Below are 16,356 nucleotides of genomic sequence, written 5' to 3' on the forward strand. Positions count from 1 at the left end.
CACCTTGTCATTTATACCCTTATTCAGCATTTTTTTTTTTGCATGAGAACCAATTTATGGAAAATAAAGATATTTACTGACGTTTAACTTTTTGACCTTTAGTAAAAAGTTTTAAAAATATGTATCTTTAAAAAGATGAAAAATGGTCACTTTAAAACACCAAACCATAAAATAAAATAAAATAAAATATGACTAACATCCAGAAAAGAGTGTCATTTAACAGGTAACAAAACACATTCATCTATTTTACTTTACTGAATCCCAAGGGGAGAGGGTATAAATTTTACAAATTAGACTGCCTATTTATTGTACAAAATAATTCCAATGAGAAGATAATTTTGCTTTATTTTTCCTATTACAGAGAAGTAGCCAGATGAAGGCAGCTTTCTATAAAGCTCTTATCCTGGGGTGCTTGGGTGGCTCAGTCGGTTAAGCTTCCAATTCTTGGTTTTGGCTCAGGTCATGATCTCAGGGTGGTGAGATCAAGCCCCTCCTCGGGCTCTGTGCTGAGCCTGCTTAAGATTCTCTCTCTCTCCCTCTCCCTCTGCCCATGCTCTCCCCCTCCCCCTGCTCGCACTTTCTCTCTTAAAAAAATAAAAATAAAAAAATAATAAAAAGCGCTCATCCTGAAATTAAACTGGAGGCTACATTCTGAATCTATATGATGTCTGTTTGATCACAGGTTGGTCACTGCAGGTACCTAGGTGTAGATTATACCAATTACCTTCTGAGTTCTTGTTCTCACTTTTACTTGTTTGTTTAATTAGTTGAATCTCATTGCCAGTCAGGTGTAGAAGCCTCAAGATTTATCCTTCTTCTTAGAACTTTTTAGATCTTATCTTCTTAGATCTTTAAGTGTTCTTGCCACACACACACACACACACACACACACACACACACATAACTAAGCAGGGTGCTGAATATGTTAATTAGCTTGATTGTGGTAATCATTTCATAATGTACACATATATTAAAATGTCACATTGTACACCTTAAATATATATGATTTTTATTTGTCAATCATTTCTCAATAAAGTTGGAAAAAATATGGGCCACAAACCGTAACTCACAATTATGGAAGGATCAAGCTATAGCCTTTTCTCTATGGAAGTTTCTGTTTAAAGGAGAATACACGAAGCCTTTAAGTATTTAAGACGTCTCTAAAAGGAGGAAGTGGAGAGACACAAATCTCAACTATAAAACCCTTCAGCTGATTAGGTCAGAGCCGAGGAAGCATTTTCTTTTCTTTCTGAAGTCCGAATCTTTTCCTCTTAATTTTATTTTCTTACAGTGATATGCCTTGGAAGCCGGAGCACCTCAATTCTGATTCACTAATTTTGTATGCCATTTTTCAATCACTCTTTCTTCTCTCATACCTCCTCTGTGATATCCTGGCTCCCTACCCTCCCTCCTGCAGTCTTAGAAGTGTGATAGAAACCTGGTGTTCCACTACAGAAGGAGATGCATACAGGTTAAACTAACCAATCAAGCATCTATATGATGCAGTTTGTCCTGCTCTAAATATAGTGATTAACAGAGTTAATGTTGTGTTATATATTTAAAACAAACAAATTGTGAACAAGGCTGCAGTTTTGTTATGATCTGCCACCTACTGAATTCATGACTTTGAATGATTCTTTTACGTTTCTGAACTTAAGTTGCCATGTCAGTAAAATGAGAAAAAAATAGAAGTATATCTACTCAGAAGGTTATGTGTAGTCATTTTGCATATAACATATGCAAAAACATCTCTACATGGGAGGTATTCAAAAAGCCTCCATTTCCAGTATTTTCTATGGTGAAACCAATTTATATTTTCATAAATTGCTGTTTTGGCTTTTGACTAAAAATGATTGAATCCAATTCCAGCACTTTGATTACCAAAGCGAAAAGCGAGTGCTAAAACTGTCAAGCGACAGCAAGTGATTCAGCCTTCTTTTTGCTGGATTGTTTTCTGGTTAAGTTAACACACATTTCAAAACTCACCCAGAATCGTTGCCTTTTGGCTTTGACTCTGAACTTAAAGTGATGATATTTCAAGGAAAACTGAAATGCAAAGGGATGTTATGTTGCATTTACTTTAAGGTTCATTCACTATGACTTTTACATGACTTGTTAGACATTAGCCTCCCTGTTTTGAAAAGGCCAGGTACATCAGGGTCTGTGCAGAGGGTGAACACCATTAGTTTGCACTTTATCACTGTCATCCAGCTAAGAATGGCCGCATTTTACATTCCACAGGTAATGGAGGATGTCAGAGCTGTTTCAACTCTTATACAAGTCAAAACTTCACAAAGACTCAGGGTTTCTGATTTTAGGTGAGGAACACTTTCTCTGTCCAGGTTCCCCAAATAACCTCCACCTGCTCTGCGACGAGACTGTAGTAATTATTGTCTGTGAGTGTGTTTTGTAACCTATTGATGAACTCTGGGGTAGAATTGGTTCAGAACTTATTATTTAAATAAGTTATTAGAGGGGCACCCGGGTGACTCAGTTGGTTAAGCGTCTGCCTTCGGCTCAGGTCATGATCCCAGAGTCCTGGGATCGAGCCCCGCAGCAGGGTCCCTGCTTAGTTGGGAGTCTGCTTCTTCCTCTCCCTCTGCCCTTACCCCCTCCACTCATGTTCTCTCTCTTTCTCTCTCTCTCTCAAATAAATAAATAAATTCTTAAAAAAATAAATAAGTCATTAGAGGGCAGAGTCAAACTTTGCTTCAACTCTTTTCTTCAAACTGGATTTTAACTAAGATTAAGTATCATAATAACATTGTGCTACCATTCATTCTTCACATCAACTCATAGATGTGTGGGATTTCAGAGACTCAAATGATAGCGTGTTCACTCGACACAGTCCTGATCTCGTGTGTGCCCACCTAAGCACAGCCCAGCCTGCTGCAGCCCCCAAACAGTGACGGTCTTCTTTGGGCATTGAGCAGAGCTTCTATTTCACTTCATTACATCTTATCACACTTTTCATTTTTTATTCCATTAAGGCAGGCTCATCTTCCCCTCACACGGCCAGAGGCTACCTACTGGTAATAAACCTCAGCTTCAAACCTACTCAAAAGGGGAGAAATCAAATGAGTAAAGAAGGAAGTAGACCACAACTGCTGCTTCTTTTCATACTCACAGATTTTCTGCAACTTTAGGGGATTTGTTAAGATCCTCAGTGTAATAGTCTGGGATGGACATAAATTGTGTGTTAGGAGATTGGATTATAATTCTAACTCTGGAATTCATTAACTGAACACATGAGCATTTCTGTCATCAATGTTTTCATATTTACAAATGAAGGATTGGACTAGATAATTTCTAGGTCACTTTCAGCTTGGAAAATATATGCTTCAGACAGTAAGAGAAGAAACATTTACTTTTTGTGTAAATAATTGTATACATGTTCTTGATTCTCAATGAGAAGACCAGCATTAGACTTTTAATTCTTGGTCTTTTTGGTAGTAATATTACTGTTAAAATGAATATGTGCTTTTTATGATGGTTAATTTTATGTGTCAGTTTGACTGGATTTGACTCAGATATTTGAATAAATATTTCTAGATGTGTCTGCCATGGTTTTTCTGGAAGAGATTAGCACTTGAATTTGTGAACAGAGTGAAGTAGATTGTCTTCACCAATGTAGATGGGCATCATCTAATCTGTTGAGGGAATGAATAGACCAAAGAGATGGAGGAAGGGAGAATTCTCTCTGCCTGACTGTTGAGGTGACACATTGGTCTTCTCCTGCCCTTGGACTGGGACTTACACCATTGGTTCTCCTGGTTCTCGGGCCTTCAGACTTGGACTAGAATTACCCCACTCGCTTTCCTGGGTATCCAGCTTGAAGAAGACAGATTGTGGGAATCCTAGGCCTCCATAATCATGTGAGCCAATCACTTATTTTATGTATATATCTCATGGGTTCTGTTTTTCTGGAGAACACTGAGTAATATACTTTTCTTTGCAAAAACCAGAGTTTTGAAAATTATTGACAAATTAATAATTCTTATTTTTAATTATACACGTTCACATGGCCTTCAAAACACTTTTGTACATATTAACTTATTTTTTTCCCTTTTCTTTTGTTAGAAAATGTGAATTGCTTCAAATAACTGGACAGGTATTACCATCTCCATTTTAAAGACAATGGATTCAGGATGAGGAAAAATTTGGTGGCTTAGCAAAGAATTTGTGGTTAGTTAACAGCAGGAGATAAGGTACAATTTAAGTTAGCTAAATGCTAATCATATATATGCTTATTTGATTTTTAAAATCAACATCTTATTATGAAAGATAACATACAGAAACATGCATAATACTTATTCAGTTTAACAATAGCTGTAATGAGAACACCTGTGTAATTATCACAGCCGTGAAGTATTAGAACATTATGGCATCACAAAAGGCTCTCTAGCTCCTCTGTGCCAGTTATCAGTTGATTGCCTCTCGCCTTGAAACCCACCTTTTTTTATCTGCTCTGCGATAATAGAGCTTTAAGCACTTTTTTTCTTGGCTGCCAATGCGATATTAAGCGTTATGGGTAGAGGGAGCTAGAGGGACTTTGCCAGAGGAAGGGGTTTTTCTCTTACTCCAGTGTGTGTTGCCTTTGGCATGTATGGTCTCTAAGTATGTGCCGCATTGCTGATGCAGGATTCTCAACGAGGCGATGTCCTAACTCCCTTGGTGTCTATCATTTAACCTTGACCCGTCTGTACCCCAGAGGGATGTTTCCTCCTTGCCCAGTGACTGTGAACCATCTTCGGCCTCGGTAACTCCGTGAACTTCCGTCACGCTGTGGGTCCCAACTACCACACTTTCTTAACAAGGTACGAGCTCCAATCTTGAGGAAGGACACCCCTCCCAAGTTTGTCCTTCCGCATGTACCTCCCTGAGCCATAACGGATTTCTCAGAATTGTAGTTACATGTTTGTAATTTCTCCTCTGTTACAGTTTGGGACCCTGACTGATGCGCCTCACAAATCACAGATCCCTCATTTCTCCCCAGAGGCGACTACTCTCCTAACTCATTTTAAATGATTTCCTTGAGTTCCTTTATAAGTTTGCTACTCATATATACATTTTTAAAAGGATGAACAAGTTTGAAAAATTCCCTGCCAGTGCAAGTGTGTGGGAAGGGTGTTTATGTGCAATGTTGGCAATGAACGTGTGTCTTACACATGCGCAGACGCCTGCAGAACCAGAGGGCAGCTAAGCATGCCTGTTCTTGTACATTTAGGGGTACTGTGACTGGAGGGAAGAGTAGTATGAGTGTGTTTCCTTGTAACTATGCACGTGTGTGTGTGTGTGTGTGTGCGTGCGCGCAGGTGTGTGACTGAGTGGAAGCAAGGAGGCTCTCTGCCCAGGGAGCTCCAGCTCTTAACCTGTAAAGACCCCCACTTTTGACTCCAACTGAGGTGTGGTGAGGTGAGGAATTTCCTTTCTCACGGTGGGGAGGGCTGGGTGTTGGGTTTCATCGCACTTTTAAACATAGTTTCATTTTGTCTTTTTTGGAACTCTATGTAAACACAGTGTCTATAATCTTTTGTTACTTGCTCTCTTTTGTTCAAAATGATGTCTTTTACAGACACTATTTTTGCTGTACCTGTGGTCTGCTTTATTTATGTATCCACAATGTGTTTCCCATTCTAAAGTTGTGTGGCATTTGGATTGCTTCCAACAATCTGACAATTAGGAACAACTGTGCTCTCAACATTCTTATATCTATTGCAAATAAGCATGTTTATCTCTATGGACTATACACAGGGGTGAAATTTCTGAATTAAAGGGACTACCTCTTCAACATTTCTAGATTATGGTATATTGTTCACCAAAGAGGTAAACAAAGAGCTTTATCAAAGAGGTACCAATTTACAATCCTTCCAGCCATGTAGGAGAATTCCGGTAGCTCTATATGCTTGTTAACATACATTATATGAAGTAAAATATTATTTAGCATTTTCTTGACTTCAGAAGTTTAGTGCCTTTAGTGTATGTTTACTAGTTATTTGGTTTCCTCTTTTGTGAAATGTTCTAAGTCTTTTACCTGTTTTACTCTCTGGTTGTCTGACTTTTTAGAGTTTTCTTCCTTATCATAAATAATCTGGATAAAATCCTTTTATCAGCTATATGTGATGTAAATACCTTTTTCCATTCCATGGTAGTTGACTTTTTAAAAATGATATCTTTTGAAGAAGGCAAATTAATCATAATTTTAACATTGTTGAATTTACTAATCTTTTTCTTCATGGCTACTGCTTTTTGTATTTTAAGATACCAAAGATATTAATATATTCTTCCATATTATTTTCTAAAAGCTTTATGGTTTTGCCTTTCACATTTAGGTTTTTAATCTACCTGGAATTGATTTTTTTATATGGCATGAATGCTCTTGCTATTATGCCATAATTCCTAAAAATCAAATGTGCACAAGTTCACCATTACTATTTAGCTTATGCATGTACAATTTTAGGAGAGCTAGCCTGATAGAGAAGGGTGCTGAATTGGGTGGGTGGGGGTGGGGGTAGAGACTTTTCTTTTTAAGAAACCTATAAATAAGCTCTTACTGATGGGAAGTACTTTACTTCCATAACTTCAAAAAAGCTAATTTTATAGATAAACCAATTAAGGGTTAGAGAGTTGAAGGAAGTTGGCCAAGGTCACACAGTAGTATCAATTTGAGCAAGGATTCAATTTTTTACCATTGGACTCAAAAGCTTCTGCTGTTCTGTCTCTCTAGGGAGGGTGTGTGTGTGTGTGTGTGTGTGTGTGTGTGTGTGTGTGTGTGTGTGTGTGTGTGTTCCCTTCTTATTTTCTTTGCTTTTCCATGCTTTTAATTTGACATTGGATTTTCCAGGGATAATAAACTATCTCTGATTCCCATTCTGAGTTTTGCCTATGCTCAAAGTTACTCCACTTTCCTTATAAGTGTTTTCTTATGTTTTTAAAATAGTCCCATATGCACTTATGCTTCTCTTTCTCTGTTTATGTTATATTGTCTTTCAATAAAAAATTTTCATTCAATAAATATAGACATTTGACTATTTCCTTAAGTTTGAATTCTTATCCTGTATGCAAGGCCCCCGGAACCTGCTCTGGTTTGCTAGCTACATTCGGTGGAGCCCTTGGGGGCTCTGACAAATTCCCACATAATACACACTGGTGGTTGCTGGGCTAAGCAGGTTGGGTTTTGCTTCCCTCATCTCACACAAACTTCAGCCAGAGAAACTCTGATTTATCTGTTGTATTTGTTTGGGCTACCAGTTAAAATTCATTTGAATAAAGGTTTTTGCCACTAAAAATGTCTGAAAACAACTGGTCAGAGTGAGGAATTTTAGAATGTAACAGGGTGCTTTCAGTCATCCAGTTATAAGATTATTAAAAAAACTCTACTGTAAGGGGAACCCTCCTACACTGTTGGTGGGAATGCAAGCTGGTGCAGCCACTCTGGAAAACAGTATGGAGGTTCCTCAAACAGTTGAAAACAGAGCTACCATACGATCCAGCAATCGCACTACTGGGTATTTACCCCAAAGATACAAATGTAGGGATCCGAAGGGGTACGTGCACCCCGATGTTTATAGCAGCAATGTCCACAATAGCCAAACTGTGGAAAGAGCCAAGATGTCTATCGACAGATGAATGGATAAAGAAGAGGTGGTATATATACACAATGGAATGTTATGCAGCCATCAAAAGGAATGAGATCTTGCCATTTGCAACGACGTGGATGGAACTGGAGGGTGTTATGCTGAGTGAAATAAGTCAATCAGAGAAAGACATGTATCACATGACCTCACTGATATGAGGAATTCTTAATCTCAGGAAACAAACTGAGTGTTGCTGGAGTGGTGGGGGGTGGGAGGGATGGGGTGGCTGGGTGATAGACATTGGGTAGGGTATGTGCTATGGTGAGCGCTGTGAATTGTGCAAGACTGTTGAATCACAGATCTGTACTTCTGAAACAAATAATGCAACATATGTTAAGAAAAAAGAAAAAGAAGAAGATAGCAGGAGGGGAAGAATGAAGGGGAGTAAGTCGGCGGGGGAGACGAACCATGAGAGACGATGGACTCTGAAAAAGAAACTGAGGGTTCTAGAGGGGAGGAGTGTGGGGGGATGGGTTAGCCTGGTGATGGGTATTAAAGAGGGCACATTCTGCATGAAGCACTGGGTGTTATGCACAAACAATGAATCATGGAACACTACATCAAGAACTAATGATGTAATGTATGGTGATTAACATAACAATAAAAAAATCTGCTCTGGAAAAAAAACTCTACTGCAGAAAATTAAATTTACAAAGTTTTTAATTCTGTAATTAATAAGTGAATTTAGTAAGGTCAATCCAAAAAGTCAATTTTATTTATATGTTAATAACAAACAATTGGAAGATGAAATAAAACAATATTTATAAGAGCATCATAAAACCCAAAGTACTTAGGAAGATATTTTTTATTTTTATTTTTTTTAAAGATTTTATTTATTTATTTGACAGAGAGAGACACAGCAAGAGAGGGAACACAAGCAGGGGGAGTGGGAGAGGGAGAAGCAGGCTTCCCATGGAGCACGGAGCCCGATGCAGGGCTCCATCCCAGGACCCCGGGATAATGACCTGAGCTGAAGGCAGATGCTTAACGACTGAGCCACCCAGGCGCCCCAGGAAGATATTTTTTAAAAAGACATGAAAGACTTCTGTATTGAAAACTACAAATAATTGCTAACAGATTTCAAAAAGCATAAATAATTTAGAGCTGTATCATGTTCATGGGGTGAAGAACTCAGTATTATGAAGGTATATGTTCTCACCAAATTTACTTCGACACTATCATAATAACAACCTTACCTTCTCTGGTTTTCCCTCTGCCCCTGGATCTCGCTTATCCTCCTGATTACTTTGTTATTTCTTCAATGCCATCAAGCTATGTATATGTATAAGTATATGCATACTTATATGCTTTGGCTGAGCTAAAACAAAGTACCTAACCTATGGTTTCTCCACTTTACTACTGACACTGGGGGCTGGATAATTCTTTGTTATTGGAGGCTGTTCTGTGTGTTGAATATGTAGCAGCCTCCTTGTCCTCTACCCATATGGTAGCATCCTCCCATTTGCGACAAACAAGAATGTCTAGTCATTGCTAAATGTCCCCTGGGAGGTAAAATTGCCCCTAGTTTAGAGCCACTGACTTGACATATCATTTGCTGAAGCAAAAATACCAACTTTTCAAATAATATTTTTCTTCCTGCCATTCCATTTACTGCTTTCCAATGTTGTTTTTTTATCCCAGTTCTTGCCAACTGCTTTATTATAGATTGAAACATTTGCAATGATTACATCCCTTTAAATCATTCATTTATTTCCCATTAATTATAGAATTAATTCCAAGTTTCTTAGCATGCCATGAAAGCTCCATCTACTTCTCCAGTTTCTTGTCTCACCATACCTGGTTTTAGATGACTATTCTTGATGCATTATTTTTTTTAAATCATTCTTGGCTCACACCACTGTATTGTTTTTCCTTATGTTTGTGCTACCTTTCTTCCCTTGATCTGTGAATCAGATATTTCTTATGTGTCTCTTCAAACCCTCTTGGGTCCATTTCTGACTTGCTACACTGTGTGTCAGTAGTTTTGTGGTGGCTTCAAGGAGTCTGACACGAGTGTGGGCCTGTATGTGTATGTTTCATATCCTGTCATGGGTTTTTCTCATGTTGCCATGTGAGATGCTGGTGGAAATTTGCCTGATACTCATGAATGGGTACAGGAGAAATTGATGCCTGTGGGACCATTATTTTTTTTTTCTTTTTCTTTTTCACCTTTTTTTTCTTTTGACTTTTTACATTTTTATTTTAATTCCAGTTAGTTAACATACAGTGTTAGTTTCAGGTGTAAAATGGAGTGATTCAACAATTCCATATATCACCCATTCTCATCAAGACAAGTGAACTCAGGGCACCTGGGTGGCTCAGTCGGTTAAGCAACTGCCTTCAGCTCAGGTCATGATCCCAGGGTCCTGGAATTGAGCCCCGCATTGGGCTCCCTGCTCAGCGGGAAACCTGCTTCTCCCTCTCCCACTCCCCCTGCTTGTGTTCCCTCTCTCACTGTGTCTCTCTCTGTCAAATAAATAAATAAAATCTTAAAAAAAAAAAGACAACTGCACTCATTAATCCCCATCACCTGTTTAATACATGCTCCCACCTCCTCCTCTCTGGTAACCATCAGTTCTCTATAATTAAGAGTCTATTTCTTGGTTTTGTCTCTCTCTTTCTCTCTTTTTTTTTCTCATTTGTCTTGTATCTTAAATTCCACATATGACTAAAATCATATGATACTTGCTTTTCTCTAACTGACTTACTTCGCTTGGCATTATACTCTCTAGCTCCATCCGTGTCATTGCAAATGGCAAGATTTCATTCTTTATGGCTGAATCATATTCCATTATATATACATATATATACACACACCACATACATATATATATCTTTTTTGTTTTATTTTTTAAATTTTTTATTGTTATGTTAATCACCATACATTACATCATTAGTTTTGGATGTAGTGTTCCATGATTCATTGTTTGCATATAACACCCAGTGCTCCGTGCAGAATGTGCCCTCTTTAATACCCATCACCAGGCTAACCCATCCCCCCACCCCCCTCCCCTCTAGAACCCTCAGTTTGTTTTTCAGAGTCCATCGTCTCTCATGGTTCGTCTCCCCTTCCGATTTCCCCCCCTTTTTTATCTACTCATCAATTGTTGGATGCTTGGGCTGCTTCCATATCTTGGCTATTGTAAATAATGCTATTATGAACATAGGAATGCATGTATTCCTTTAAATTAGCATTTTTGTATTCTTTGGGTAAATACCATTCTTGAACAATAGGAGATATAAATAAATGTTTCCTCCTTCACCCTCTGGGTGGATAGTTTTGAGAATATTCTAAAACGTTCCTGAGAAAGTTCCACATAATCAAGCACCAGTTACTGGTCTTGGTATCCAACCCAATAACATATGCTTACATTGGTTTGCCCAACTTCCCTGTTTTGCTCCTGCTGTCCCTTACTTGTGCAGCTTAGGATCAATTCCCAAACAAACTACCTGCATATAAGCCTTAGTCTCAGGCTCCGCTTTAAAACTAAGGCAACCTGGCTAACTTTTGTTCCTCCTTTAAGATGGCTTCTTCATCTTCATCCGGTTAATTCTCTGTCTTCTCAATCATCTTTTTGTTCAGTCTAAGGCTGAGAACTAATTCTTTTTTTTTTAAAGGAGGTAGTCCCCTTTTTTATTTATTTATTTTTATTTTTTAGAGATCTTTATGTATTTATTTGACACAGAGAGAGAGACACAGCGAGAGCAGGAACACAAGCAGGGGAAGTGGGGGAGGGAGAAGCAGGCTTCCCGCCAAGCAGGGAGCCTGATTCGGGGCTCGATCCCAGGACCCTGGGATCATGACCTGAGCCAAAGGCAGACGTTTAACTGACTGAGCCACCCAGGCGCCCCCTGAGAACTAATTCTTGTGAGCATATAAGTTTAAGGAAAACACATTTCCTCTGAGTCTAGAGAAAGCCCTGAAAAATACATGGAATCATGTGTCAGAATTTGTACAAATTAAATTACAATATCATATTAAATAGCCTTATTCTCTGTGAGTCAGTAAGCAAGAGAGGACTTGAGAAGACTGAAGGCTTGAAGAGGAAGGAGAAACTGAGCTAGATCTTCCATGAGGAATGCTATGGAATCCACTAGAACTGAGTGAAAAAAATCACAAGATAGTGGAAGGCATCCACAGAGGAACAGATGTATATATAACAGGGAATAATGCATGTATATTTTTAATTAGTGGACATATGTGGTCCCCTCAATGCCCATCCCGGGTCCTAGGGGTAAAAAGTTTTGTTTCCTAGGTCAGCTGTCTACACTCCCTTTTGTTATGTAGAATCAAGGTTATTTGCTGAAAGAAAACTAAATGCACAACAAAGGAGAACGTGTTGATATTTGTGACAAACAGCTGGTAAGAAAGGAAAAGAGAACCTGGGAGGATATTGTCTCAGATTTGAGGGAGCAGTTCCCATTCATGAAAATCTTGCCTAGATCATTGGGAAGAAAGTTTTCTTCATTAAAAGAAAAAGAAAAAACCCCAACAACTCTGCAGCTGAGATTCAGAGCAGAGAGAGAGAACAATGAAGAGGAAAGACTACCAGCCTGGGAACCGGCAGGGCAGACAAGAGTAAGAGGTAGTATAATGATGTGGGAGTCTACGAGAGAGTCCTTGAGCATGCCGAGTGTGCCAGAGTCGGCCAAAACACTGCTAAGGCCTTGTTAAGGGACATCCATGAGTAAAGCAACCTCTAAGTATACAATACCGTGTCATTAGCTACAGGCACTCTGCTGTATAATAGTTCTCCCGATTACTGAAACCGTGTACCCTCTGATCATTATCTCCCCCACCTCCCCACCTCGCCCAAGCCCTTGGGAGGCACAATTTTACTGTTTCTTTTGGTTTGACTATTTTAGATTCCACAAAGAAGTGAGATCATAGAGTAGGTGTCTTTCTATGTCTGGCTTATTTCACTGAGTATAATGTCTTTCGGGTCCATCCATGTGGCCCCAAATGGCAGGATTTCCTGAGCTTTTAGTGTCCTAGCCCCAAATCAGATATATGCATTATGCTTTTTAAATTGAATTTCAATGATATTAACAGAGTTAAAGTGAGTACTTCAAATGTGGCAAGATTTGTACTAAATGCTTTATCAACATTATCTAAACAAATACTTAGTATAACCACTTAGAGACCGTTATTGTGGATAGACAGTAAATCTAGACAAGGTAAGTAATTTACCTATGGGCACAATACATATGATAACTCTAGGAATAGATACCTCCGGTCTGCCTGACACAAAGTCCATGGTTGTAACTAGTAGAAAGTATACAAAAAGTCACCAAATGGCCAACTATGATCTAAAATAAGAAAGTCTAGGGAAAGTGAAGGAATACTGTCAAGATAAATACTTCTATATAATTTGACGTTATTACTGACAGCATTTAGAAAGCAAACAGATGCATGTGCATTAAAGGGCAGGGGGAGAGTATCAGGTGGCAGGTCTATAAATAGTGGTATGTGCCTACTAATTAAGATGGATAGCTGAGTCCCTGGTTATACTTCTATTTTTGTTTATAAGGTATCATTTTCTCTGTAAGGATTGTTGAATGGCGATTGTTGTCATGATCAATGCATAAAAAATGAAATAAGTTAATATCATTTCTGGTTGAAAAATACCATTCATTTGGATTGAAATGAATGTTTAAAACCATGAAAAGTGTAAAAAGAAACTGAGCATCATTGCAACACTTATCAATAAGATCTGAATCTGTGTCTAAGGGCTGTCATTATACTCTTGAGAAGAGTATGAAGTGCAAAAGTTAAATTTTTTCCTTAATTCATTCAAAAAACTTTCATGGAAGAGATTCTGAACAAAAAAAAAATACTTTACTACTTTAATTCGTAGATATTAGTATCCTCTTCTTATAAATAAAGAAACAAAGGTTTGCAGACTTTAACCAACACACCTGTGGTCATACAGCTGGTGGGTGGCAGATTTGGCTTTCTCGTCAGGCTTGTCTGGTTCCAAAGTCTGCTCCATATTCCCTAATTAGGCAGATTCACACAGTCTTGCAAAAATAAGCAAAACAATCCCTGGGTGCCATCAGCGCATTATCCTTCCTCCTCCTCCTAATAACAACCTTTGGGGGAAACCTCATGGATCACAGGCTTGGGCAGAATGTCACATTGTCTGACAGAACGTCGGCTTAAAAGGTCAATAAGCTTCTCAGTAAAGCATTCTAATCATCCACGGAAAATAAATTGCTCCTATTTCTGCTGACTAAACAAAGTGAGGGCTAACTCATTATGTTCATATTTTGGGTACATTTTCTCAGGGCCAAAAAGTTACTAGTAGGTAAATCATAGTCTGACCAGCTATTAACATTTTTCTAAAAAGATAGTTTTAATTATCTTCACCATGAGTGAGAGTTTTAAACACGATGGAAAAATCACATACACTTGAGCCCAACTGGAGGACATACAGAGAATTCACACTAAGGTGATGAGGGTACGAATGAGTTTGACTACAGAGGAAATATCTGAGAATACAGATTGCTGCCATAAACACCTACAGGATGAGTCAGGCTGCAGAAGTTAGAAACAATCAATAATTACTAAGATGGAAGGAAGACAGAGCAGGAGGAAATTGAAGGAAAACCCTTAGAATGGATTTTCAGGAAAGAGTCCTCTGACCATAAAAACTGTGAGTTTTTAGAATAATCTATCTACCACAGGAAGCTGTGAAAGTGCCATCATTTAGGACACCCAGGGATTAGACAGGATCCCAGAACCACTAAAAGCAAGTGTTAGCAGATACATTAGTGGGGAATGAAGACAGTAGCTTTTCCATTGTTTACTCCCATCAGTACAACTTAGCGGAAGTCTTCTTTGTCCTTGAGTAACCTTTCAGATGTTTGTTAAAAGATGCAGATTTTCACCCCGTTGACTCAGTTATGCTTTTTTTGACCTTCGTGTTTCTGTTGGATTTGTTCAGGTCTCATGTATCCTGAAGAGTCACCGGTGTGGAGCTTGTGATTGTGACAAAGAGATTGTTTGTTTTAACATACTCACCAAGGAAAAATTAGAACATACAGACATGCAGTTAAGTATCACCGATATCCTAAGTACTCAGGGATGAACATGTTAACATTTCTATGAAGAAACTTCCCAATATTTCAGGTATGTGTGTGTGTGTGTTTATATAGGTTTGTGTTCATAGAGATTATAATTATACTATATAGATTCTTCTGCAATTTCCTTACTAATTAAATATAATGTAATGATCCTCCATGAAATTAAATAATCTTCTAAGTATTATAATACAGATTGCATCCACGGTATTGATTTATAACTATTAATTATTCTCAATTGCAGGACCCTGGGTTGTTTCTGATTTCTTACTATTATATAAAATGTGATGCTGTCTACTCTCATACATCAATTTTTATCAAAGCTTTAATCATTTCTTTAAGAGGAATTCTTGAATCGCTGAGGTAAAGGGTTTGCACGTTTAATTATTTAGGTACCCTTCAGTTTGAATGGAGTGTTCGGGAGGGTAGAATGCAGGCTGTTGTCCATTTCCACCACCCAAACCACCCCCGCCACCGGCCCCCGGGCCCGGCCCACTGGGGTTGGCTCTCGCAAAAGCTGCCTGGGGCAGGGCCAGCTGCATTGACTGTCATTTCTTTGCTGCTGGTGCTGGGCAGATGTCCCACCGCCTTTGCCCCTGCTGGCCCATTTGCTAGCACTCTCATGGTAGCTTGGCGTAACCTACTTCATGGTGCGTCCAGTGTGGCCCAGGGTCTACTTATGGGAGAATCATTTGAGGTGTATGTTTAAAAAATGCAGGTTCAGAATCTCTGGATGTGAGGCCCCCAGATGTGTTTTTCAGCAGGTACCTCAGTGATTCTCACGCACATCAAAATTTGAGAGTCCTGGAGTTCTTTGGCCACTGGCCCTATGTATTTCTATTTTATTTGGTCCTCGGGAGAATGGACTAGAATTAATCACTCATCTGTTCATGTACCACAATCATCACTGAGGTATAGGTGACATACAAAAACCTGCCCCTGTTTAAAGTTTACAATTTGATCACTTTTGACATATCTACACACCTGTGAAACTATCTCCACAATCGAGATAAACATTTCTCATCCCCATTTCTTTCTCCACCATAGGTATTAACTTGACCTTCTGTGATTCCTTCCAATCCACTTCCACTGTTCCATATATTCTTAAAAATACATTATATGGTGAAAAAAAACCAGGTTTTTTTGGGGTATTTTTAATGACTGAAACCAAACAAATCTAAAACCACAGCTTCTGGAAGAACCACTTGTTCTTGCCGGTCTTGTACCTCTCCTCGAACTTGACCTTGGCCTCTTGTCGGGCCTTTCGTTTAAGAGCAGGGTCTCTGAAGACATCCTTGTTGACAACAGTCTTGTCCAAGGGGATATCCACAGAGCGTCAGTCTGCTTGTGTGACCACAGGCTGATTCCATGTGGATGAGTTTCCTTATCTGTACAATGGGATTCATAGAACTACTTCACATGATGACTGTGAAGATTTGATAGATAAAATAGGCAAAATAATCATCAGAGTGCTTGCCAGAGAGGAAACTCTTAGAAGTGTTTAGTATTGTTATTGTCATGATTATTTCCAATTAACATTTCCATCAAAAGCTATTTTCCCTGGGGCGCCTGGGTGGCTCAGTCGTTAAGCGTCTGCCTTCGGCTCAGGTCATGATCCCAGGGTCTTGGGATCGAG

General features: G+C 38.8%; 1 pseudogene; it reads right to left on the bottom strand.

Annotated features, from left to right (window-relative positions):
- The window catches only part of LOC114218188 (14-3-3 protein zeta/delta-like), a 29,716-nt pseudogene that overhangs the window by 2,892 nt on the left and 10,468 nt on the right, over positions 1-16,356 (bottom strand).

The sequence above is a fragment of the Eumetopias jubatus genome, unplaced genomic scaffold (assembly GCF_037043125.1).
Source record: "Eumetopias jubatus isolate StellerSeaLion01/CBP00866 unplaced genomic scaffold, mEumJub1_p1.0 scaffold_15, whole genome shotgun sequence".
In the NCBI taxonomy this organism is placed as follows: domain Eukaryota; kingdom Metazoa; phylum Chordata; class Mammalia; order Carnivora; family Otariidae; genus Eumetopias; species Eumetopias jubatus.